We start from the raw sequence: 27,174 nt of genomic DNA, 5'->3' as shown, positions 1-27,174 counted from the left end.
GGGCCATGGAGTTGATGTAGAGGCCCTCCGTGATTGATGCCCCCTCCAGCGGAGCTCCGAAAAATCCCCAAGATGGGATCTCTTGGGTACAGAAGGTTGCGGTGGTGGAAATAGGGTTTCGTGGTGCTCCCGGATGTTTTCAGGGTATATGAGTATATATAGGAGGAAGAAGTAGGTGGGTGGAGCCACGAGGGGGGAGGGCGCGCCCAGGGGGTGTAGGCGCCCCCCCTGCCCCGTGGCCTCCTCGGTTGTTTCTTGACGTCCACTCCAAGTCCTCTTGATCACGTTTGTTCCAAAAATCACGCTCCCGAAGGTTTCATTCCGTTTGGATTCCGTTTGATATTCCTTTTCTGCGAAACACTGAAATAGGCAAAAAAACAGCAATTTGCACTAGGCCTTGGGTTAATAGGTTAGTCCCAAAAATAATATAAAAGTGTATAATAAAGCCCATTAAACATCCAAAACAGAATATATAATATCATGGAACAATCAAAAATTATAGATACGTTGGAGACGTATCAATCATCCCCAAGCTTAATTCCTGCTCGTCCTCGAGTAGGTAAATGATAAAAAAACAGAATTTTTGATGTGGAATGCTATCTAGCATATTATTCAATGTAATTTTCTTTATTGTGGCATGAATGTTCAGATCCGAAAGATTCAAGATAAAAGTTTAATGTTGACATAAAAATAATAATACTTCAAGTATGCTAAACAAGCAATTATGTCTTATCAAAATAACACAGCCAAAGAAAGCTAATCCCTACAAAATCATATATTTTGGCCATGCTTCATTTTCATAATACAAAATGCTCTCATCATGCACAACCCCGATGACAAGCCAAGCAATTGTTTCATACTTAGCCTTTTCAAACTCTTTCAACTTTTATGCAATATATGAGCGCGAGCCATGGACATAGCACTATGGGTGGAATAGGATATAATGACTGAGGTTGTGTGAGAAGACAAAAAAAGAGAAAGTCTCACATTGACGCGGCTAATCAATGGCTATGGAGATGCCCACCGATTGATGGCAATGCAAGGAGTAGAGATTTCCACACAATGGATGCACTAGAGCTATAAATATATGAAAGCTCATCAAAGAAACTAAGTGGGTTTCCATCCAACTTGCTTGCTCACAAAGACCTAGTTCATTTTAGGAAGCCCATCATTGGAGTATACAAGCCATGTTCTATAATGAAAAATTCCCACTAGTATATGAAAGTGACAAAATAAGAGACTCTCTATCATGAAGATCATGGTGCTACTTTGAAGCACAAGTGTGGAAAAAGGATAGTAACATTGTCCCTTCTCTCTTTTTCTCTTATTTTTTTATTTGGGCCTTCTCTTTTTTTGGCCTCTTTTTTTATTTGTCTGGAGTCTCATCCCGACTTGTGGGGGAATCATAGTCTCCATCATCCTTTCCTAACATGGGACAATGCTCTAATGATGATCATCACACTTTTATTTACTTACAACTCAAGAATTACAACACGATACTTAGAACAAAATATGACTCTATATGAATGCCTCCGGCGGTGTACCAGGATATGAGATGAATCAAGAGTGACATGTATGAAAATTAAGTATGGTGGCTTTGCCACAAATACGATTTCAACTAGATGATCATGCAAGGCAATATGACAATGATGATGCGTGTCATAATAAACGGAACGGTGGAAAGTTGCATGGCAATATATCTCGGAATGGCTATGGAAATGCCATAATAGGTAGGTATGGTGGTTGTTTTGAGGAAGATATAAGGAGGCTTATGTGTGATAGAGTGTATCATATCACGGGGTTTGGATGCACCGGCGAAGTTTGCACCAGGTCTCAAGGTGAGAAAGGGCAATGCACGGTACCGAAGAGGCTAGCAATGATGGAAGGGTGAGAGTGCTTGTAATCCATGGACTCAATATTAGTCATAAAGAACTCACATACTTATTGCAAAAATCTACAAGTCATCAAAATCAAGCACTACATGCATGCTCCTTGGGGGATAGATTGGTAGGAAAAGACCATCGCTCGTCCCCGACCGCCACTCATAAGGAAAGCAATCAAAGAACACCTCATGCTTCAAATTTGTCGCACAACGTTTACCATACGTGCATGCTACGGGACTTGCAAACTTCAACACAAGTATTTCTCAATTTCACAATTATTCAACTAGCACACCTCTAATATTACCACCTTTATATCTCAAAACAACTATCAAGTATCAAATTTCTCTTAGTGTTTAATGCACTTTCAAGTTTTTATCTTGGATGCCTATCATATTAGGACTAATTTTATAACCAAAGAAAATTACCCTGTTGTTCTAAAGGACTGTCAAAATAATATAAGTGAAGCATGAGAGATCAATAATTTCTATAAAATAAAACCACTACCATGCTCTAAAAGATATAAGTGAAGCACTAGAGCAAAATTATCTAACTCAAAAGATATAAGTGAAGCACATAGAGTATTCTAATGAATTCCGATTCATGTGTGTCTCTCTCAAAAGGTGTGTACAGCAAGGATGATTGTGGTAAACTAAAAAAAGACTCAAATCATACAAGACGCTCCAAGCAAAACACATATCATGTGGTGAATAAAAATATAGCTCCAAGTAAAGTTACCCATGGACGAAGACGAAAGAGGGGATGCCTTCCGGGGCATCCCCATGCTTCGGCTTTTGGTTGTCCTTGGATTTTACCTTGGGGTGCCTTGGGCATCCCCAAGCTTAGGCTCTTGCCACTCCTTGTTCCATAACCCATCAAATCTTTACCCAAAGCTTAAATTTCACAACACAAAACTTAACAGAAAATCTCGTGAGCTCCGTTAGCGAAAGAAAACAAAACACCACTTCAAGGTACTATAATCAAGTCATTATTTATTTATATTGGTGTTAAAACTACTGTATTCCAACTTTTCTATGGTTCATAAAGTCCATTACTAGCCATAGATTCATCAAAATAAGCAGCAACACACGAGAAACAGAATCTGTCAAAAACAGAACAGTCTGTAGTAATCTGTAGGTTTCGAATACTTCTGGAACCCCAAAAATTCTAAAATAAATAGCTGAACGTGAGGATTTTATCTATTAATCATCTACAAAAATAATTAACTAAATAGCACTCGCCAGTAAAAAAATGTCAGCAAATCTTGTGAGTGCTAAAGTTTCTGTGTTTTACAGCAAGATCGCAAACACTTTCCCCAAGTCTTCCGAAAGTTTCTACTTGGCACAAACATTAATTAAAAGAATAAAGCCACATCTATACAGAGGCTAGATGAATTATTTATTGAATAACAGCAAGTAAAAAGATTGGGTTGTCTCCCAACAAGCGCTTTTCATTAAAGCCTTTTAGCTAGGCAAAAGATTTCAACGATGCTCACATGAAAGACAAGAATTGAAGCACAAAGAGAGCATCATAAAACACGTGACAAACACATCTAAGTCTTAGATACTTCCTATGCATAGGCACGTTATAGGCAAACAAATTATCAAGGCAAGCAAAACTAGCATATGCAAGGAAGCGGAAAGAAACAATAGCAATCTCAACATAACGAGAGGTAATTTAGTAACATGGAAATTTCTACGACCATATTTTCCTCTATCATAATAATTACATGTAGGATCATAAGTAAATTCAACAATATTGCTATCACAAAACATATTCTTAACACGATCCACATGTATGCAAAGTTGACACTCTTCCAAAATAGTGGGATTAACATTAACTAAAGTCATGACCTCTCCAAACCCACTTTTATCAAAAACTTCATAAGATTGAACATTCTCCAAATATGTGGGATCTAATGTTGACACTCTTCCAAACCCACTTTCAATATTATTGCAAAAATTATAATCAATCTCATATTCATCATGGGGCTTAAATAAATTTTCAAGATCATATGAAGAATCACCCCAATCATGATCATTGCAACAAGTAGTAGACATAGCAAAATTAGCATCCCCAAGCTTAGGGTTTTGCATATTATAAGCACAATTGACATTAAAAGAATTTATACTATCATCATTACAATCATGCTTTCTATTCAAAGATCCATCGTGAATCACTCCATAAACTACTTCATCACAATTTTTAGATTCACGAATTTCAAGCAAAACTTCATAAAGATAATCTAGTGCACAAAACCCACTAGCAATTGGTTCATCATAATTGGATCTCTTAAAAAGATTAGCAAGCGGATGAGGATCCATAGATGTTAGGTTCTCTGTTTAGCAATAAATAAACAACTATTCTAACCAAACGAGCAAACGAGCCAAGTAAGACATCAAAGAAAATGGAAAGACAAATAGAAGAAGGTCGAATAAAACGGCAAGGGTGAAGTGGGGGAGAGGAAAACAAGAGGCAAATGGCAAATACTGTAATGCGAGGGATAAGAGTTTGTGATGGGTACTTGGTATGTCTTGACTTGTGCGTAGACTCCCCGGCAACGGCGCCAGAAATCCTTCTTGCTACCTCTTGAGCACTGTGTTGGTTTTCCCTTGAAGACGAAAGGGTGATGCAGCAAAGTAGCATAAGTATTTCCCTCAGTTTTGAGAACCAAGGTATCAATCCAGTAGGAGGCCACACGCAAGTCCCTCGTACCTACATAAACAAATAAGAAACTCGCAACCAACGCGATAAAGGGGTTGTCAATCCCTTCAAGGTCACTTACGAGAGTGAGATCTAATAGAGATAATAAGATAATATTTTTGGTATTTTTATGATAAAGATAAAAAGTAAAGATAGCAAAATAAATGGTACTACAAATAACTTGTTGATGGGAGATTAATGGAGAATAGACCCGGGGGCCATAGGTTTCACTAGTGGCTTCTCTCAAGATAGCATAAGTATTACGGTGCGTGAACAAATTACTGTCGAGCAATTGATAGAAAAGCGAATAATTATGAGAATATCTAGGCATGATCATGTATATAGGCATCACCTCCGTGACAAGTAGACCGACTCCTGCATGCATCTGCTACTATTACTCCACACATCGACCGCTATCCAGCATGCATCTAGAGTATTAAGTTCATAAGAACAGAGTAACGCATTAGGTAAGATGACATGATGTAGAGGGATAAACTCAAGCAATATGATATAAACCCCATCTTTTTATCCTCGATGGCAACAATACAGTACGTGTCATTTCCCTTTCTGTCACTAGGATCGAGCACCGCAAGATTGAACCCAAAGCTAAGCACTTCTCCTGTTGCAAGAAAGATCAATCTAGTAGGCCAAACCAAATTGATAATTCGAAGAGACTTGCAAAGATAACCAATCATACATAAAAGATTTCAGAGAAGAATCAAATTTTGTTCATAGATAGACTTGATCATAAACCCACAATTCATCGAATCTCGACAAACACACCGCAAAAAGAGTTACATCGAATAGATCTCCAAGAAGATCGAGGAGAACTTTGTATTGAGATCAAAGAGAGAGAAGAAGCCATCTAGCTAATAACTATGGAGCCGAAGGTCTGACGTAAAATACTCACACATCATTGGAGGGGCCTTGGAGTTGATGTAGAGGCCCTCCGTGATTGATGCCCCCTCCGGCGGAGCTCCGAAAAAAGCCCCAAGATGGGATCTCTTGGGTACAGAAGGTTGCGGTGGTGGAAATAGGGTTTCGTGGTGCTCCCGGATGTTTTCAGGGTATATGAGTATATATAGGAGGAAGAAGTAGGTGGGTGGAGCCACGAGGGGGGAGGGCGCGCCCAGGGGGTGTAGGCGTGCCCCCTGCCTCGTGGCCTCCTCGATTGTTTCTTGACGTCCACTCCAAGTCTCTCTGGATCACGTTTGTTCCAAAAATCATGCTCCCGAAGGTTTCATTCCGTTTGGATTCCGTTTGATATTCCTGTTCTGCGAAACACTGAAATAGGCAAAAAACAACAATTTGCACTAGGCCTTGGGTTAATAGGTTAGTCCCAAAAATAATATAAAAGTGTATAATAAAGCCCATTAAACATCCAAAACAGAATATATAATATCATGGAACAATCAAAAATTATAGATACGTTGGAGACGTATCAATCATCCCCAAGCTTAATTCCTACTCGTCCTCGAGTAGGTAAATGATAAAAAAACAGAATTTTTGATGTGGACTGCTATCTAGCATATTATTCAATGTAATTTTCTTTATTGTGGCATGAATGTTCAGATCCTAAAGATTCAAGATAAAAGTTTAATGTTGGCATAAAAAAATAATACTTCAAGTATGCTAAACAAGCAATTATGTCTTATCAAAATAACACAGCCAAAGAAAGCTTATCCCTACAAAATCATATAGTTTGGCCATGCTTCATTTTCGTCACACAAAATGCTCTCATCATGCACAACCCCGATGACAAGCCAAGCAATTGTTTCATACTTAGCCTTTCCAAACTCTTTCAACTTTTATGCAATATATGAGCGCGAGCCATGGACATAGCACTATGGGTGGAATAGGATATAATGACTGAGGTAGTGTGAGAAGACAAAAAAGGAGAAAGTCTCACATTGACGTGGCTAATCAATGGCTATGGAGATGCCCACCGATTGATGGCAATGCAAGGAGTAGAGATTTCCATGCAATGGATGCACTAGAGCTATAAATATATGAAAGCTCAACAAAGAAACTAAGTGGGTTTCCATCCAACTTGCTTGCTCACAATGACCTAGAGCATTTTAGGAAGCCCATCATTGGAATATACAAGCCATGTTCTATAATGAAAAATTCCCACTAGTATATGAAAGTGACAAAATAAGAGACTCTCTATCATGAAGATCATGGTGCTACTTTGAAGCACAAGTGTGGAAAAAGGATAGTAACATTGTCCCTTCTCTCTTTTTCTCTTATTTTTTTATTTGGGCCTTCTTTTTTTTTGGCCTCTTTTTTTATTTGTCCGGAGTCTCATCCCGACTTGTGGGGGAATCATAGTCTCCATCATCCTTTCCTCACATGGGACAATGCTCTAATGATGATCATCACACTTTTATTTACTTACAACTCAAGAATTACAACACGATACTTAGAACAAAATATGACTCTATATGAATGCCTCCGGCGGTGTACCGGGATATGCGATGAATCAAGAGTGACATGTATGAAAATTAAGTATGGTGGCTTTGCCACAAATACGATGTCAACTTGATAATCATGCAAGGCAATATGACAATGATGATGCATGTCATAATAAACAGAACGGTGGAAAGTTGCATGGCAATATATCTCGGAATGGCTATGGAAATGCCATAATAGGTAGGTATGGTGGTTGTTTTGAGGAAGATATAAGGAGGCTTATGTGTGATAGAGTGTATCATATCATGGGGTTTGGATGCACCGGCGAAGTTTGCACCAGCTCTCAAGGTGAGAAAGTGCAATGCACGGTACCGAAGAGGCTAGCAATGATGGAAGGGTGAGAGTGCTTATAATCCATGGACTCAACATTAGTCATAAAGAACTCACATACTTATTGCAAAAATCTACAAGTCATCAAAATCAAGCACTACACGCATGCTCTTTGGGGGATAGATTGGTAGGAAAAGACCATCGCTCGTCCCCAACCGCCACTCATAAGGAAAGCAATCAAAGAACACCTCATGCTTCAAATTTGTCACACAACGTTTACCATACGTGCATGCTACGGGACTTGCAAACTTCAACACAAGTATTTCTCAATTTCACAATTACTCAACTCGCACACCTCTAATATTACCACCTTTATATCTCAAAACAACTATCAAGTATCAAATTTCTCTTAGTGTTTAATGCACTTTCAAGTTTTTATCTTGGATGCCTATCATATTAGGACTAATTTTATAACCAAAGAAAATTACCCTGTTGTTCTAAAGGACTCTCAAAATAATATAAGTGAAGCATGAGAGATCAATAATTTCTATAAAATAAAACCACTACCGTGCTCTAAAAGATATAAGTGAAGCACTAGAGCAAAATTATCTAACTCAAAAGATATAAGTGAAGCACATAGAGTATTCTAATGAATTCCGATTCATGTGTGTCTCTCTAAAAAGGTGTGTACAGCAAGGATGATTGTGGTAAACTAAAAAAACTCAAATCATACAAGACGCTCCAAGCAAAACACATATCATGTGGTGAATAAAAATATAGCTCCAAGTAAAGTTACCGATGGACGAAGACGAAAGAGGGGATGCCTTCCGGGGCATCCCCATGCTTAGGCTTTTGGTTGTCCTTGGATTTTACCTTGGGGTGCCTTGGGCATCCCCAAGCTTAGGCTCTTGCCACTCCTTGTTCCATAATCCATCAAATCTTTACCCAAAACTTAAATTTCACAACACAAAACTTAACAGAAAATCTCGTGAGCTCCGTTAGCGAAAGAAAACAAAACACCACTTCAAGGTACTGCAATGAACTCATTATTTATTTATATTGGTGTTAAAACTACTGTATTCCAACTTTTCTATGGTTCATAAACTCAATTATTAGCCATAGATTCATCAAAATAAGCAAACAACACACGAGAAACAGAATCTGTCAAAAACAGAATAGTATGTAGTAATCTGTAGGTTTCGAATACGTCTGGAACCCCAAAAATTCTAAAATAATAGCTGGACGTGAGGATTTTATCTATTAATCATATACAAAAATAATTAACTAAATAGCACTCGCCAGTAAAAAAATGTCAGCAAATCTCGTGAGTGCTAAAGTTTCTGTTTTTTACAGCAAGATCGCAAACACTTTCCCCAAGTCTTCCGAAAGGTTCTACTTGGCACAAACACTAATTAAAAGAATAAAGCCACATCTAAACAGAGGCTAGATGAATTATTTATTGAATAACAGCAAGGAAAAATATTGGGTTGTCTCCCAACAAGCACTTTTCTTTAAAGCCTTTTAGCTAGGCAAAAGATTTCAACGATGCTCACATGAAAGACAAGAATTGAAGCACAAAGAGAGCATCATAAAACACGTGACAAACACATCTAAGTCTTAGATACTTCCTATGCATAGGCACGTTATAGGCAAACAAATTATCAAGGCAAGCAAAACTAGCATATGCAAGGAAGCGGAAAGAAACAATAGCAATCTCAACATAACGAGAGGTAATTTAGTAACATGGAAATTTCTACGACCATATTTTCCTCTCTTATAATAATTACATGTAGGATCATAAGTAAATTCAAAAATATAGCTATCACAAAACATATTCTTAACACGATCCACATGTATGCAAAGTTGACACTCTTCCAAAATAGGGGGATTAACATTAACTAAAGTCATGACCTCTCCAAACCCACTTTTAACAAAAACTTCATAAGATTGAACATTCTCCAAATATGTGGGATCTAATGTTGACACTCTTCCAAACCCACTTTCAATATTATTGCAAACATTATAATCAATCTCATATTCATCATGGGGCTTAAGTAAATTTTCAAGATCATAAGAAGAATCACCCCAATCATGATCATTGCAACAAGTAGTAGACATAGCCAAACTAGCATCCCCAAGCTTAGGGTTTTGCATATTATAAGCACAATTGACATTAAAAGAATTTATACTATCATCATTGCAATCATGCTTTCTATTCAAAGATACATCGTGAATCACTCCATAAAGTACTTCATCACAATTTTCAGATTCACGAATTTCAAGCAAAACTTCATAAAGATAATCTAGTGCACAAAACTCACTAGCAATTGGTTCATCATAATTGGATCTCTTAAAAAGATTAGCAAGCAGATGAGGATCCATAGATGTTAGGTTCCCTGTTTAGCAATAAATAAACAACTATTCTAACCAAACGAGCAAACGAGCCAAGTAAGACATCAAAGCAAATGGAAAGACGAATAGAAGAAGGTCGAATAAAACGGCAAGGGTGAAGTGGGGGAGAGGAAAACAAGAGGCAAATGGCAAATACTGTAATGCGAGGGATAAGAGTTTGTGATGGGTACTTGGTATGTCTTGACTTGTGCGTAGACTCCCCGGCAACGGCGCCAGAAATCCTTCTTGCTACCTCTTGAGCACTGCGTTGGTTTTCCCTTGAAGAGAAAAGGGTGATGCAGCAAAGTAGCATAAGTATTTCCCTCAGTTTTGAGAACCAAGGTATCAATCCAGTAGGAGGCCACACGCAAGTCCCTCATACCTACATAAACAAATAAGAAACTCGCGACCAACGCGATAAAGGGGTTGTCAATCCCTTCACGGTCACATACGAGAGTGAGATCTAATAGAGATAATAAGATAATATTTTTGGTATTTTTATGATAAAGATTAAAAGTAAAGATAGCAAAATAAATGGTACTACAAATAACTTGTTGATGGGAGATTAATATAATGGAGAATAGACCCGGGGGCCATAGGTTTCACTAGTGGCTTCTCTCAAGATAGCATAAGTATTATGGTGCGTGAACAAATTACTGTCGAGAAATTGATAGAAAAGCGAATAATTATGAGAATATCTAGGCATGATCATGTATATAGGCATCACCTCCGTGACAAGTAGACCGACTCCTGCATGCATCTGCTACTATTACTCCACACATCGACCGCTATCCAGCATGCATCTAGAGTATTAAGTTCATAAGAACAGAGTAACGCATTAGGTAAGATGACATGATGTAGAGGGATAAACTCAAGCAATATGATATAAACCCCATCTTTTTATCCTCGATGGCAACAATACAGTACGTGTCATTTCCCTTTCTGTCACTGGGATCAAGCACCGCAAGATTGAACCCAAAGCTAAGCACTTCTCCTGTTGCAAGAAAGATCAATCTAGTAGGCCAAACCAAATTGATAATTCGAAGAGACTTGCAAAGATAACCAATCATACATAAAAGATTTCAGAGAAGAATCAAATATTGTTCATAGATAGACTTGATCATAAACCCACAATTCATCGGATCTCGACAAACACACCGCAAAAAGAGTTACATCAAATAGATCTCCAAGAATATCGAGGAGAAATTTGTATTGAGATCCAAAGAGAGAGAAGAAGCCATCTAGCTAATAACTATGGACCCAAAGGTCTGACGTAAACTACTCACACATCATTGGAGGGGCCTTGGAGTTGATGTAGAGGCCCTCCGTGATCGATGCCCCCTCCGGCGGAGCTCCGAAAAAAGCCCCAAGATGGGATCTCTTGGGTACAGAAGGTTGCAGTGGTGGAAATAGGGTTTCGTGGTGCTCCCGGATGTTTTCAGGGTATATGAGTATATATAGGAGGAATAAGTAGGTGGGTGGAGCCACGAGGGGGGAGGGCGCGCCCAGGGGGTGTAGGCGCGCCCCCCTGCCTCGTGGCCTCCTCGATTGTTTCTTGACGTCCACTCCAAGTCTCTCTGGATCACGTTTGTTCCAAAAATCACGCTTCCGAAGGTTTCATTCCGTTTGGATTCCGTTTGATATTCCTTTTCTGCGAAACACTGAAATAGGCAAAAAACAGCAATTTGCACTAGGCCTTGGGTTAATAGGTTAGTCCCAAAAATAATATAAAAGTGTATAATAAAGCCCATTAAATATCCAAAACAGAATATATAATATCATGGAACAATCAAAAATTATAGATACGTTGGAGACGTATCAATCATCCCCAAGCTTAATTCCTGCTCGTCCTCGAGTAGGTAAATGATAAAAAAAATAGAATTTTTGATGTGGAATGCTATCTAGCATATTATTCAATGTAATTTTATTTATTGTGGCATGAATGTTCAGATCTAAAAGATTCAAGATAAAAGTTTAATGTTGACATAAAAATAATAATACTTCAAGTATGCTAAACAAGCAATTATGTCTTATCAAAATAACACATCCAAAGAAAGCCTGTCCCTACAAAATCATATAGTTTGGCCATGCTTCATTTTCGTCACACAAAATGCTCTCATCATGCACAACCCCGATGACAAGCCAAGCAATTGTTTCATACTTAGCCTTTTCAAACTCTTTCAACTTTTATGCAATATATGAGCGCGAGCCATGGACATAGCACTATGGGTGGAATAGGATATAATGACTGAGGTTGTGTGAGAAGACAAAAAAGGAGAAAGTCTCACATTGACGTGGCTAATCAATGGCTATGGAGATGCCCACCGATTGATGGCAATGCAAGGAGTAGAGATTTCCACGCAATGGATGCACTAGAGCTATAAATATATGAAAGCTCATCAAAGAAACTAAGTGGGTTTCCATCCAACTTGCTTGCTCACAAAGACCTAGGGCATTTTAGGAAGCCCATCATTGGAATATACAAGCCATGTTCTATAATGAAAAATTCCCACTAGTATATGGAAGTGACAAAATAAGAGACTCTCTATCATGAAGATCATGGTGCTACTTTGAAGCACAAGTGTGGAAAAAGGATAGTAACATTGTCCCTTCTCTCTTTTTCTCTTATTTTTTATTTGGGCCTTCTCTTTTTTTTGGCCTCTTTTTTTATTTGTCCGGAGTCTCATCCCGACTTGTGGGGGAATCATAGTGTCCATCATCCTTTCCTCACATGGGACAATGCTCTAATGATGATCATCACACTTTTATTTACTTACAACTCAAGAATTACAACACGATACTTAGAACAAAATATGACTCTATATGAATGCCTCCGGCGGTGTACCGGGATATGCGATGTATCAAGAGTGACATGTATGAAAATTAAGTATGGTGTCTTTGCCACAAATACGATGTCAACTAGATGATCATGCAAGGCAATATGACAATGATGATGCGTGTCATAATAAACGGAACGGTGGAAAGTTGCATGGCAATATATCTCGGAATGGCTATGGAAATGCCATAATAGGTAGGTATGGTGGTTGTTTTGAGGAAGATATAAGGAGGCTTATGTGTGATAGAGTGTATCATATCACGGGGTTTGGATGCACCGGCGAAGTTTGCACCAGCTCTCAAGGTGAGAAAGGGCAATGCACGGTACCGAAGAGGCTAGCAATGATGGAAGGGTGAGAGTGCTTATAATCCATGGACTCAACATTAGTCATAAAGAACTCACATACTTATTGCAAAAATCTACAAGTCATCAAAATCAAGCACTACACGCATGCTCCTTGGGGGATAGATTGGTAGGAAAAGACCATCGCTCGTCCCCGACCGCCACACATAAGGAAAGAAATCAAAGAACACCTCATGCTTCAAATTTGTCACACAACGTTTACCATACGTGCATGCTACGGGACTTGCAAACTTAAACACAAGTATTTCTCAATTTCACAATTACTCAACTAGCACACCTCTAATATTACCACCTTTATATCTCAAAACAACTATCAAGTATCAAATTTCTCTTAGTGTTTAATGCACTTTCAAGTTTTTATCTTGGATGCCTATCATATTCGGACTAATTTTATAACCAAAGAAAATTACCCTATTGTTCTAAAGGACTCTCAAAATAATATAAGTGAAGCATGAGAGATCAATAATTTCTATAAAATAAAACCACTACCGTGCTCTAAAAGATATAAGTGAAGCACTAGAGCAAAATTATCTAACTCAAAAGATATAAGTGAAGCACATAGAGTATTCTAATGAATTCCGATTCATGTGTGTCTCTCTCAAAAGGTGTGTACAGCAAGGATGATTGTGGTAAACTAAAAAAAGACTCAAATCATACAAGACGCTCCAAGCAAAACACATATCATGTGGTGAATAAAAATATAGCTCCAAGTAAAGTTACCGATGGACGAAGACGAAAGAGGGGATGCCTTCCGGGGCATACCCATGCTTAGGCTTTTGGTTGTCCTTGGATTTTACCTTGGGGTGCCTTGGGCATCCCCAAGCTTAGGCTCTTGCCACTGCTTGTTCCATAATCCATCAAATCTTTACCCAAAACTTAAATTTCACAACACAAAACTTAACAGAAAATCTCGTGAGCTCCGTTAGCGAAAGAAAACAAAACACCACTTCAAGGTACTGTAATGAACTCATTATTTATTTATATTGCTGTTAAAACTACTGTATTCCAACTTTTCTATGGTTCATAAACTCCATTACTAGCCATAGATTCATCAAAATAAGCAAACAACACACGAGAAACAGAATCTGTCAAAAACAGAACACTCTGTAGTAATCTGTAGGTTTTGAATACTTCTGGAACCCCAAAAATTCTGAAATAAATACCTGGACGTGAGGATTTTATATATTAATCATATACAAAAATAATTAACTAAATAGCACTCGCCAGTAAAAAAATGTCAGCAAATCTTGTGAGTGCTAAAGTTTCTATTTTTTACAGCAAGATCGCAAACACTTTCCCCAAGTCTTCCGAAAGGTTCTACTTGGCACAAACACTAATTAAAAGAATAAAGCCACATCTAAAAAGAGGCTAGATGAATTATTTATTGAATAACAACAAGGAAAAATATTGGGTTGTCTCCCAACAAGCGCTTTTCTTTAAAGCCTTTTAGCTAGGCAAAAGATTTCAACGATGCTCACATGAAAGACAAGAATTGAAGCACAAAGAGAGCATCATAAAACACGTGACAAACACATCTAAGTCTTAGATACTTCCTATGCATAGGCACGTTATAGGCAAACAAATTATCAAGGCAAGCAAAACTAGCATATGCAAGGAAGCGGAAAGAAACAATAGCAATCTCAACATAACGAGAGGTAATTTAGTAACATGGAAATTTCTACGACCATATTTTCCTCTCTTATAATAATTACATGTAGGATCATAAGTAAATTCAAAAATATAGCTATCACAAAACATATTCTTAACACGATCCACATGTATGCAAAGTTGACACTCTTCCAAAATAGGGGGATTAACATTAACTAAAGTCATGACCTCTCCAAACCCACTTTTATCAAAAACTTCATAAGATTGAACATTCTCCAAATATGTGGGATCTAATGTTGACACTCTTCCAAACCCACTTTCAATATTATTGCAAACATTATAATCAATCTCATATTCATCATGGGGCTTAAATAAATTTTCAAGATCATAAGAAGAATCACCCCAATCATGATCATTGCAACAAGTAGTAGACATAGCAAAACTAGCATCCCCAAGCTTAGGGTTTTGCATATTATAAGCACAATTGACATTAAAAGAATTTATACTATCATCATTGCAATCATGTTTTCTATTCAAAGATCCATCGTGAATCACTCCATAAAGTACTTCATCACAATTTTCAGATTCACGAATTTCAAGCAAAACTTCATAAAGATAATCTAGTGCACAAAACTCACTAGCAATTGGTTCATCATAATTGGATCTCTTAAAAAGATTAGCAAGCGGATGAGGATCCATAGATGTTAGGTTCTTTGTTTAGCAATAAATAAACAACTATTCTAGCCAAACGAGCAAACGAGCCAAGTAAGACATCAAAGCAAATGGAAAGACGAATAGAAGAAGGTCGAATAAAACGGCAAGGGTGAAGTGGGGGAGAGGAAAACAAGAGGCAAATGGCAAATACTGTAATGCGAGGGATAAGAGTTTGTGATGGGTACTAGGTATGTCTTGACTTGTGCGTAGACTCCCTGGCAACGGCGCCAGAAATCCTTCTTGCTACCTCTTGAGCACTGTGTTGGTTTTCCCTTGAAGACGAAAGGGTGATGCAGCAAAGTAGCATAAGTATTTCCCTCAGTTTTGAGAACCAAGGTATCAATCCAGTAGGAGGCCACACGCAAGTCCCTTGTACCTACATAAACAAATAAGAAACTCGCAACCAACGCGATAAAGGGGTTGTCAATCCCTTCACGGTCACTTAAGAGAGTGAGATCTAATAGAGATAATAAGATAATATTTTTGGTATTTTTATGATAAAGATTAAAAGTAAAGATAGCAAAATAAATGGTACTACAAATAACTTGTTGATGGGAGATTAATATAATGGAGAATAGACCCGGGGGCCATAGGTTTCACTAGTGGCTTCTCTCAAGATAGCATAAGTATTATGGTGCGTGAACAAATTACTGTCGAGCAATTGATAGAAAAGCGAATAATTATGAGAATATCTAGGCATGATCATGTATATAGGCATCACCTCCGTGACAAGTAGACCGACTCCTGCATGCATCTGCTATTATTACTCCACACATCGACCGCTATCCAGCATGCATCTAGAGTATTAAGTTCATAAGAACAGAGTAACGCATTAGGTAAGATGATATGATGTAGAGGGATAAACTCAAGCAATATGATATAAACCCCATCTTTTTATCCTCGATGGCAACAATATAATATGTGTCATTTCCCTTTCTGTCACTGGTATCGAGCACCGCAACATTGAACCCAAAGCTAAGCACTTCTCCTGTTGCAAGAAAGATCAATCTAGTAGGCCAAACCAAATTGATAATTCGAAGAGACTTGCAAAGATAACCAATCATACATAAAAGATTTCAGAGAAGAATCAAATATTGTTCATAGATAGACTTGATCATAAACCCACAATTCATCGGATCTCGACGAACACACCGCAAAAAGAGTTACATTGAATAGATCTCCAAGAAGATCGAGGAGAAATTTGTATTGAGATCCAAAGAGAGAGAAGAAGCCATCTAGCTAATAACTATGGACCCGAAGGTCTGAGGTAAACTACTCACACATCATCGGAGGGACCATGGAGTTGATGTAGAGGCCCTCCGTGATCGATGCCCCCTCCGGCAGAGCTCCGGAAAAGGCCCCAAGATGGGATCTCTTGGGTACAGAAGATTGCGGCGGTGGAAATAGGGTTTCGTTGTGCTCCCGGATGTTTTTAGGGTATATGAATATATATATATAGGAGGAAGAAGTAGGTCGGTGGAGCCATGAGGGGGGAGGGCACGCCCAAGGGGGTAGGCGCGCCCCCTGCCATGTGGCCTCCTCGGTTGTTTCTTGATGTCCACTCCCAAGTCCTCTGGATCACGTTTGTTCCAAAAATCATGCTCCCGAGGGTTTCATTCCATTTGGATTCCATTTGATATTCCTTTTCAGCGAAACACTGAAATAGGCAAAAAACAGTAATTTGCACTGGGCCTTCGGTTAATAGGTTAGTCCCAAAAATAATATAAAATTGTATAATAAAGCCCATTAAACATCCAAAACAGAACATATAATAGCATGGAACAATCAAAAATTATAGATACGTTGGAGACGTATCAGGGTCATAAAAAAGTAGGAGCATAACATGCAGCCCCCAGGACGCCACCTAATGAAATGAGGCGATCGTCCTGGAGTTTCAATAAATTGATTGCGGGCTTATGTAAAAAATTCTTGTTGGCAACTTTATTTATATGTAAAAAATTCTTGTTGTTTTACTTCAAAAAGGATGGAAACTTTATTTATATGTTAAACTAAAAATTTAGCCTAGTGCTTTTGCATGAGTTAGTTGGGCCTTTTTTTTCTTTGGCCCACTTGGTTTACTGTGGGGGGGCTCCTGTTTTAACGATCGTGCAGGGTTCGGACTGGAGCGTGTTTCCCCTGAACATTATCGTTCGATGGATTGATCACCCCTTATCGAATGATTCGTTCGGCTTGGTAGTGGCAGCCTATCTCGCGCTCTCCTCCGACCATGCCTCTATTCCTAATGCATCCCATGATGGTCTATGCTCAGAAATTGGCATCAGCCTCCATGCAGCAGCAGTAGGAAAATGCGGCATTGCGCGAGGCAATTGAGAACACAGCTCCAACATCCTCGCTGCCTCGACGTCCATCACATGTTCGATGCGATACGCCAACAGCATCGTCACCGTGTCGGTGTTAGCGACCACTCCCGCCACAGCATCAGTTTCGTCTGAGGTCGTCATCGGTGTTGTCAATGATTATTGCTGCGCCAACCTCGAGCTAGTAGCCGCGGCCTTGACTCGGACCTCTGCATTGGACGTCTTGGGTGCCTGTTCATTAGTGATGAACCCACTCGCCTTTCCTGCAACCGATGGTGCACACCACCTATTCGACGCGATGCCCAAGCTGCGACTCGTCTGAGGAGTTGAGGCTCACCTCGCCTGCAGAATCACCTTCATCCATGACACTATCAATGTTGTTCCTGAGCTAGCTACACTAGTGGAAAACGATGAGGTCATCGATGTTTCCACCATTGTTTTCAATGCACCTGAGCCTATCAACCGCACAACTGGAGGTCTTGACCACAACATGGAAGACAATGACATGAAACTATGCCTAGATTCTTGGAGTATGCCTATGTTGGTGGTGATTGATATTTTTACACTCATTCACCCTTTGTTTAAACTTAGATATTTCATTAAAACCGAGATATTCACTTTGATATTGCTACTAATGACTAATGAATGTAAAGGATTCCACAAATCTTCTCTTTGATGTATTTCCACAAAAAATAGGCTAAAAGGGGAAGAAATCACGTGAGAACAAGGAAAGGACTAGAAAAGAAGATAGAAAAAATCAACAAGAGGCGCACCAGAAACCGTAGGGCAAAAGATGGCATTTCATACAAATGCAAGCACCCATGTGAACGCCCGTATGGCATAGATTCCGAGGCTCCTCGTCCACTTGAACAACTTTTATAAAGGGGTCCACTCCAAAATGTTAACAGAACAATGTCGAGCGAAGCTAGAACAGAACCATCGACATCACCTCTCATCATCTCTAGGCGCCATCATTTCCATCTCCATAGCTTCCATAACCACCACAGTCCATATCCCTTTAGTTCATACATGTAATCGTGCATCACACAAGGCATCCACTGTGAGACATATTTTCAATCAATCAATCTTCAAGATGTGTTCTTCAATGTGTTCTTGCGATATGATCGCCATGTGAGAGTAGTTTGTTAAGGCATGGGTTGAGGCATAGGCCCGGCAATCCTCTGTATTTCTTGTGGCGATCAATGGAAGTAATTTGAATTAACATCCCATATGTGTGAATTAAAATTGTTCTATAGATGTATCTTGTCTTGTCTGTGATCTTCATCCCTGCAAGTACCCAGAATCATTGAGATCGAGTCACAGTGAGGCTAAGTACAGGGAGAATGTGAAGTGTTACTGTGAACACTAGTGACAGAGAGGTTTAGTACAGTAATACAGATCCAATCCTTGGGGATTCATGAGGTGTAGTCATTAAATGCCCAAAGCTCTTGTCTGATTATTATAATCTTAATTATTGAGGAAATTCCGCGCGATGGATAGGGCCTTCGGTTGGACAACTGATTTTTGATGCAGGACTCGTGCCGGTGAAGATGTTATTTGGACACATCCCCCACTTTGGTTCATAACAAGCACATCTCGATGGTATACTTCAAGCACACAAATTAAGATCATATTTGGTCCCAACACAAATACATGGTTGTAAGCATTAAGGACTCCTATCCATACCTATTTTTATTAGAAGTGGTGAATCACAATATGCTTGATTGATCAGGTCAAACCCTAGAATTAACCCTTTAATGAAAGCTTGTTAGAAACCATCCCTTCAAGGGGACCTTCCTCTCGTGGGTTCGATAAGCCAGGGTCACCAATGGGGAACATGTGCGCGGTACTTGCCGTTCCTTGACTGGATCACTAAAAGGAGGTATCAAGCCTTTTTTCTGACGCCATTGCCGAGAAGGAGTTTAGTGTTCCTGGTATTTGTGTTTAGAGTTTTTGTTGAAGTTTAGTTTTAGTTTTAGTTTTTAATTTTTGTTTTAGTTTAAGTTTTATTTTTTTACAAGTCTTGTTAGCTGGAAAAAATCCAAAAAGATTACCATGGCTGGTAATCTTGGAAGTTTTGCTACTCCCAGCAATAACTTCATGCATGAACCTATAGCACAACCTGAGGTTGTAGACCCTGAGTATGAGACTAGATCGAAGTTAGATTCCATGGTTCAACTAGACCAATTTGGAGGCTTTGCTTCTGAAGATGCTGGTATGCACTTACATAATTTCACTGAATTGTGCAACATGACACACATTAGAGATTATGACCCAGACTCTTTGAAGTTGTGTCTATTTCCTTTCTCTTTGAGAGGAAAAGAAAAATAACGACTTCTAGCTTTACCTAGAGGCAATATAACTTCTTGGGCAGATTGTTGTAGCAAATTTTTATCTATGTTTTGTCCACCTGCAAAAATTATGCAACTACGTTCTCAGATTATATGTTTCAAGCAAGAAGAACATGAGCCACTAGCGCTTGCGTGGGATAAAATGAAGGAATCAATAAGAAACTATCCTAACCATAGAATGGAGGAATGCTTAATCCTTCATATGTTTTATAATGGTTTGAATCACATGTTGAAGACTATGCTTGATACAACTACAGGAGGAACAAACATGGGAAACGCATAGATGATGTCAAGAAATTACTTGATGATATGTGAGAGAACCATGCCCGATGGCATGTTGAAAGAACTACCACCAATAGGGTGAATGCAATTGAAGAAAACAATGCAGAGTTGACAACTAAGCTTGATGAACTCATCACCATAATGAAAGGTAAAGAAGAGGTAAATGTGAATGCCATAACTAATGAGGAAGTTAGTGATGTGAATTTTATTGCTTGCAATAGCTATAACCCAATTGGAAAAAAATATTGGATATGCTCCTACACTTCCTTATCCTAATAATAATGGGGCACCAAATAATTTTAATGCATCTAGTAGCATGAATAGAAATACTCTTGAAGATACTTTGAAAAGTTTTATTGCTAGTCAAACAAAGCAAAATGGAAACTTCAAAAATATTTTGAAGAATCATAACTTGCTTGTTAAGTTGACCAGTAAGATTGTTGGACTAACAAATGATGTGCAAATACTTGAGGGAAGGTCCAAGAATATGGAAGCACAAGTAGCTAAAATTGCAGAGAGACAAACATTGATCCTAGCTAAGTTTGCAGGTAAACTAGAACCTAACCCGATTGAAGATGTCAAGATGGTATGAAGCAATGAAGAGGAGAGTAAGGAATTGAACACAAGCCATGTGCCAGAATATAATTACACCATCACAGACTTTGTACAAATGATATCAATGAAGTACCCGCTACCTGCGGTATCTAATAATGAAGTGTATAAATGTCTTTGTTGGTCAAGTTGCAGCTAAGTTATTTGGAAGAAGAAACTGTTTTTTCAGAACAAGGGATAGTTATTTGGAAGGATAACTTTGCCCAAAATCCTTTGGAGGGTACCCCCTCCCTCTCTGTTAAGATTCCAGTAAGTTGGTTTGACTTTATTGTGCATCTCCTAATGACACCAGACAAGTTTAATTGGACTGTTCACATGCTCAAATCTCCTTTATGGGAATTACTTGCTGAAGTTGAGGGCATTGAGGACTCTATTCTTTTCCACATTCATGATAAATGTTCAACAACACAGGCACCAGTCTGCCAGCGGGCCATGGTTGATCCAGAGCAACAGGACACAAACAAAGAAAATGTTGGGTTTTTTTCCAAACCAGTAGGACCTAGATTCTCTTGCCCTTCTCCAACCTTTTGGGGGAGAAAACTCCAAAAAGAGAAGGGGAGGAAAGACAACTCTAGTTGAAACTGAGTTAAGAAGGAGTGAAAAAATTAAAAAAGATAATGCTGGATTTAAAAGAGGATCATGCTCAAATAATAAATGTCTTCCTTGTAATGTTGTCCCCCCCCCAATTCCTCAGAAATCTGTGCTTAAAAATCTCACTACCTCCTTTTGCAAGGTGGCTGACCAAGAGCTAGAGGAAAAGATATCTAAGAAGGCCAATAGGAGGGTGGAAGAAGATTTGGCTAGGGTGCTCCCTGATACGTCTCCAACGTATCTATAATTTTTGATTGCTCCATGCTATTATATATTCTGTTTTGGATGTTTAATGGGCTTATTTATACACTTTTATATTATTTTTGGGACTAACCTATTAACCGGAGGCCCAGCCCAAATTGTTGTTTTTTGCCTATTTCAATGTTACGCAGAAAAAGAATATCAAACGGAGTCCAAACGGAATGAAACCTTCGGGAACATGATTTTTGGAACAAACATGATCCAGAGGACTTGGAGTGGACGTCAAGCAACCAACGAGGCGGCCACGAGGCAGGAGGCGTGCCTACCCCCCGGGCACGCCCTCCACCCTCGTGGGCCCCTCATTGCTCCACCGACCTACTTCTTCCTCCTATATATACCTACGTACCCTGAAAACATCTGAGAGCACCACAAAAACCTAATTCCATCGCCGCAACCTTATGTACCCAAGAGATCCCATCTTGGGGCCTTTTCCGGAGCTCCACCGGAGGGGGCATTGATCACGGAGGGCCTCTACATCAACTCCATGGCCCCTCCGATGATGTGTGAGTAGTTTACCTCAGACCTTCAGGTCCATAGTTATTAGCTAGATGGCTTCTTCTATCTCTTTGGATCTCAATACAAAGTTCTCCTCGATCTTCTTGGAGATCTATTCGATGTAACTCTTTTTGCAGTGTGTTTGTCGAGATCCGATGAATTGTGCGTTTATGATCAAGATTATCTATGAACAATATTTGAATCTTCTCTGAATTCTTTTATGTATGATTGGTTATATTTGCAAGTCTCTTCGAATTATCAGTCTGGTTCGGCCTACTAGATTGATCTTTCTTGCAATGGGAGAAGTGCTTAGCTTTGGGTTCAATCTTGCGGTGCTCGATCCCAGTGACAGAAAGGGAACCGACCCATATTATATTGTTGCCATCAAGGATAAAAGGATGGGGTTTCTATCGTATTGCATGAGTTTATCCCTCTACATGTATTGCGTGAAAGTAGAAAAAAGTTTGAGATAACTAAAGTATGGAACAATTGCTTGGATTGTGATCGGGGTTGTGCATGATGAGAGCATTCTTATGTGACAAAAATGGAGCATGACCAAACTATATGATTTTGTAGGGATGAACTTTCTTTGGCCATGTTATTTTGAGAAGACATGATTGCTTAGTTAGTATGCTTGAAGTATTATTATTTTTATGTCAATATTAAACTTTTATCTTGAATCTTTCGGATCTGAACATTCATGCCACAATAAAGAAAATTACATTGAGAAATATGTTAGGAAGCATTCCACATCAAAATTCGGTTTTTATCATTTACCTACTCGAGGACGAGCAGGAATTAAGCTTGGGGATGCTTGATACGTCTCCAACGTATCTATAATTTTTGATTGCTCCATGCTATTATATATTCTATTTTGGATGTTTAATGGGCTTATTTATACACTTTTATATTATTTTGGGACTAACCTGTTAACTTGAGGCCCAACCCAAATTACTGTATTTTTTGCCTATTTCAGTGTTTCGCAAAAAAAGAATATCAAACGGAGTCCAAACGGAATGAAACCTTCGGGAGCGTGATTTTTGGAACAAATGTGATCCAGAGGACTTGGAGTGGACGTCAAGCAACCAATGAGGCGTCCACGAGGCAGGGGGCGCGCCCTCCACCCTCGTGGGCCCCTCGTTGCTCCACTGACCTACTTCTTCCTCCTATATATACCTACGTACCCTCAAAACATCAGAGAGCACCACGAAAACCTAATTCCACCACCGCAACCTTCTGTACCCAAGAGATCCCATCTTGGGCCCTTTTCCGGAGCTCCACTGGAGGGGGCATTTATCACGGAGGGCCTCTACATCAACTCCATGGCCCCTCCGATGATGTGTGAGTAGTTTACCTCAACCTTCGGGTCCATAGTTATTAGCTAGATGGCTTCTTCTCTCTCATTGGATCTCAATACAAAGTTCTCCTCGATCTTCTTGGAGATCTATTCGATGTAACTCTTTTTGCGGTGTGGTTGTCGACATCTGATGAATTTTGGGTTTATGATCAAGATTATCTATGAACAATATTTGAATCTTCTCCGAATTCTTTTATGTATGATTCGTTATCTTTGCAAGTCTCTTCGAATTATCAGTTTGGTTTGGCCTACTAGATTGATCTTTCTTGCAATGGGGGAAGTGCTTACCTTTGGGTTCAATCTTGCGGTGCTCGATCCCAGTTACCGAAAGGGAACCGACACATATTGTATTGTTGCCATCGAGGATAAAAAGATGGGGTTTATATCATATTGCATGAGTTTATCCCTCTACATCATGTCATCTTGCTTAAAGCATTACTCCATTCTTATGAACTTAATACTCTAGATGCATGCTTGATAGCGGTCGATGTGTGGAGTAATAGTAGTAGATGCAGGCAGGAGTCGGTCTACTTGTCACGGACGTGATGCCTATATACATGATCATGCCTAGATATTCTCATAATTATTCGCTTTTCTATGAATTGCTCGACAGTAATTCGTTCACCCACCGTAATACTTATGCTATCTTGAGAGAAGCCACTAGTGAAACCTATGGCCCCTGGGTCTATTCTCCATCATACAAGTTTTCAATCTATATCATAAAAATACCAAAAATATTTATCTTATTATTATTGTCTCTATCAGATCTCACTCTTGCAAGTGGTCGTGAAGGGATTGACAACCCCTTTATCGCGTTGGTTGCAAGGTTCTTTTTAGTTTGTGTAGGTACGAGGTGACTCGCGCGTGGTCTCCTACTGGATTGATACCTTGGTTCTCAAAAACTGAGGGAAATACTTACGTTGCTTTGCTGCATCACCCTTTCCTCCACAAGGGAAAACCAACGCATGCTCAAGAGGTAGCACTCCCAACCAAAGAAAACAGGAAGGCCAGATCCAGTGTTTAGATGGAAATGATCTATGATATAATAGTAGAGAGGGAGGGAGTTAAGAACTTGTCATGTTACCTTCTAGTTACTTTTGGATGTACTAGCGAGTTATGTGTCATGTGGATCTGTTTTATTACCTCTTGCTGTGATGCATGTACTCCTTGCTACCTTATTGCTTTTAAGAAGACATTTTCCAATGAAATCTTGTGTTTGTTGTTGTGTTTTCTGAGGGTGCGTGATCTGTTGTAATGCCTGACCTGGTTACTGTGGATTGGCCAAGTGATGGTGCTTGGTTTGTGGACCTACATACAAAATCCTTTCCATGAATAATCAAAACAGGAACTGGAATATTTTGAACTGGAACATTAGAGGGATCAACTCACCTGACCAATGGCTTGCTCTAGGTCAAAAAATAGAGGAAAGTGCATGTGCCATATTATGCTTACAAGAAACAAAGAGGGAAGACTTTGATGCTACTTACATCAGGAACTTTTGTCCAAACAGGCTGGACAAATTTGCTTTCCTTCCTTCAATTGGGGCCTCTGGAGGTCTTCTAATCAACTGGAATGGATCACTCTTTGAGGGGGAGGTCATATTTCAAAATAGATTCTCCTTATCAATCAAATTCACAAGTCTCTTGTCAAACTAATCATGGATTCTTACTAACATTTATGGTCCTTGTGAACAAGCAGACAAAATTGAGTTCATGAACTGATTTTCCAACATTCATATGCCCCTAGACACTAATTGGATTCTAGTTGGGGATTTCAACTTCATTAGAGCTCCTACTGATAGGAACATGCCTAGTGGAGATGTTAATGAGATGCTTCTTTTTAATGAAGCTATCAGTAATCTTGGATTGATTGAACTCCCACTTCATGGCAGAAAATTCAGTTGAAGTAATATGTAAGAGAGCTCTTTCTTGATAAAATTGGATTGATTTTTTTACTTCTGCTTCTTGGATGACCATATTTCCTAATACAGTTGCAATGCCACTCTCAAGACCCATTTAAGACCACCTCCCTTGTGTCATCCAAATTGGAACTTCTATTCGAAAGGCAAAGGCTTTTAGTTTTGAGAACTACTAGTTAAAACACTCTGATTTCAAAGATGTGGTCACTGCAGCTTGGAATATCCATGTGGTTAATCTTGATGCAGCCAGAAGTATAAAATGGGCTAGAAATCTCTCCTACCTTAAAGCAAAAATTGCTGCAATCAATGAGATGATTTTCCTACTTGACTTGTTTGAGGAATTTAGGGATCTAGGAGATTTTGAATGGAACTGTAGGCAACTTCTCAAAGAACATTTCTCATTTTGCTTAAAATCAAAAGATCTACTAGAAGCAGAGAGGAAAGATCAAAGGAGTTAAATTTGGGGATGAAAGCACAAAATTCTTCCATACAAAGGCCTCTATCAACTTTAGGCATAATCACATTGCAATGTAGAAAAATGAGGATTGGGTGGAAATTACTGACCATGCAGGGAAATCAGCTCTTCTGTGGAACGCTTTCAAGAAAAGATTAGGTCACTCTGAGAAAACCACAATGCACTTTGATTTGAATTCATTATATCATCATCAAGATGAACCCTCAGACTTCGCACAACTGGAAATTCCTTTCACTAAAGAAGAAATTAATGAGGTGGTCAAGCAATTACCATCAGACAAGTCTCCTAGGCCTGATGGATTTAACATTGAGTTCTTCAAAAATTGTTGGGGCATTATAAAACCTGATGTAATTAGATTGATTCATGAGTTCTATGCAGGGCAAATTTCTCTTGAGAGTATCAACACTTCCTTCAATACTTTAGTCCCAATGGGACCCACTCCAACTACTGCAAATGACTTCAGGCCTATTTCCTTGTTAAACTGTTGTCTCAAGCTCATCACTAAACTTCTGGCTAACAGATTACAAAAGGTGATACTCAAAATGGTCCACATTAACCAGTATGGTTTTCTAAAGGAAAGAGCTATTCATGATTGTCTTGGTTGGGCATATGCGTACTTACACCAATGTCACAAATCAAAAGAAGAAGTGGTTGTGTTCAAGTTGGACTTTGAAAAGGCTTTTGACTTAATTGACCATACAACAATCATTGATATTATCAAAGCAAAGGGATTTGGAGGTAGGTGGATTGGCTGGATTAAAATGTTATTCACTTCTACATCATCTCAAGTGCTTCTCAATGGAATACCTACAAAGAAGTTTTATTGTCTTAGAGGAGTAAGACAAGGCGACCCCCTCTCCCCCCTTCTCTTTGTGCTTGCTACTGATGTTCTTCAGTTAATCATGAATAAAGCACTGAATTTTGGTCTTCTCACACCACCTTTGCAAGTGCACTCATGTCCTGACTTTCCTATAGTGCAATATGCTGATGACACATTGATTCTCATGCAAGCTGATGCCACACAGCTCCATTGTCTCAAAGCACTCCTCAATACTTTTGCTGAAGCAACTGGTTTAAAGGTCAATTACAACAAATCAAACCTCATCTCCATAAATGTGAATGATGAAAAGATGGAAATCTTGACCAACACTCCGAACTGCAAGAAGGGCTCATTCCCATTTAACTATCTTGGCATGCCACTAGGACTTTATAAACCACAAGTGGAGCAATGTATGCCTTTTGGTGAACCGAGTTGCTAAAAAATTGGTGGGTCTATC

The sequence above is a fragment of the Triticum aestivum genome, chromosome 1A, assembly GCF_018294505.1.
Source record: "Triticum aestivum cultivar Chinese Spring chromosome 1A, IWGSC CS RefSeq v2.1, whole genome shotgun sequence".
NCBI classification, from domain to species: Eukaryota; Viridiplantae; Streptophyta; class Magnoliopsida; order Poales; family Poaceae; genus Triticum; species Triticum aestivum.
This window is presented reverse-complemented; position numbering follows the sequence as displayed.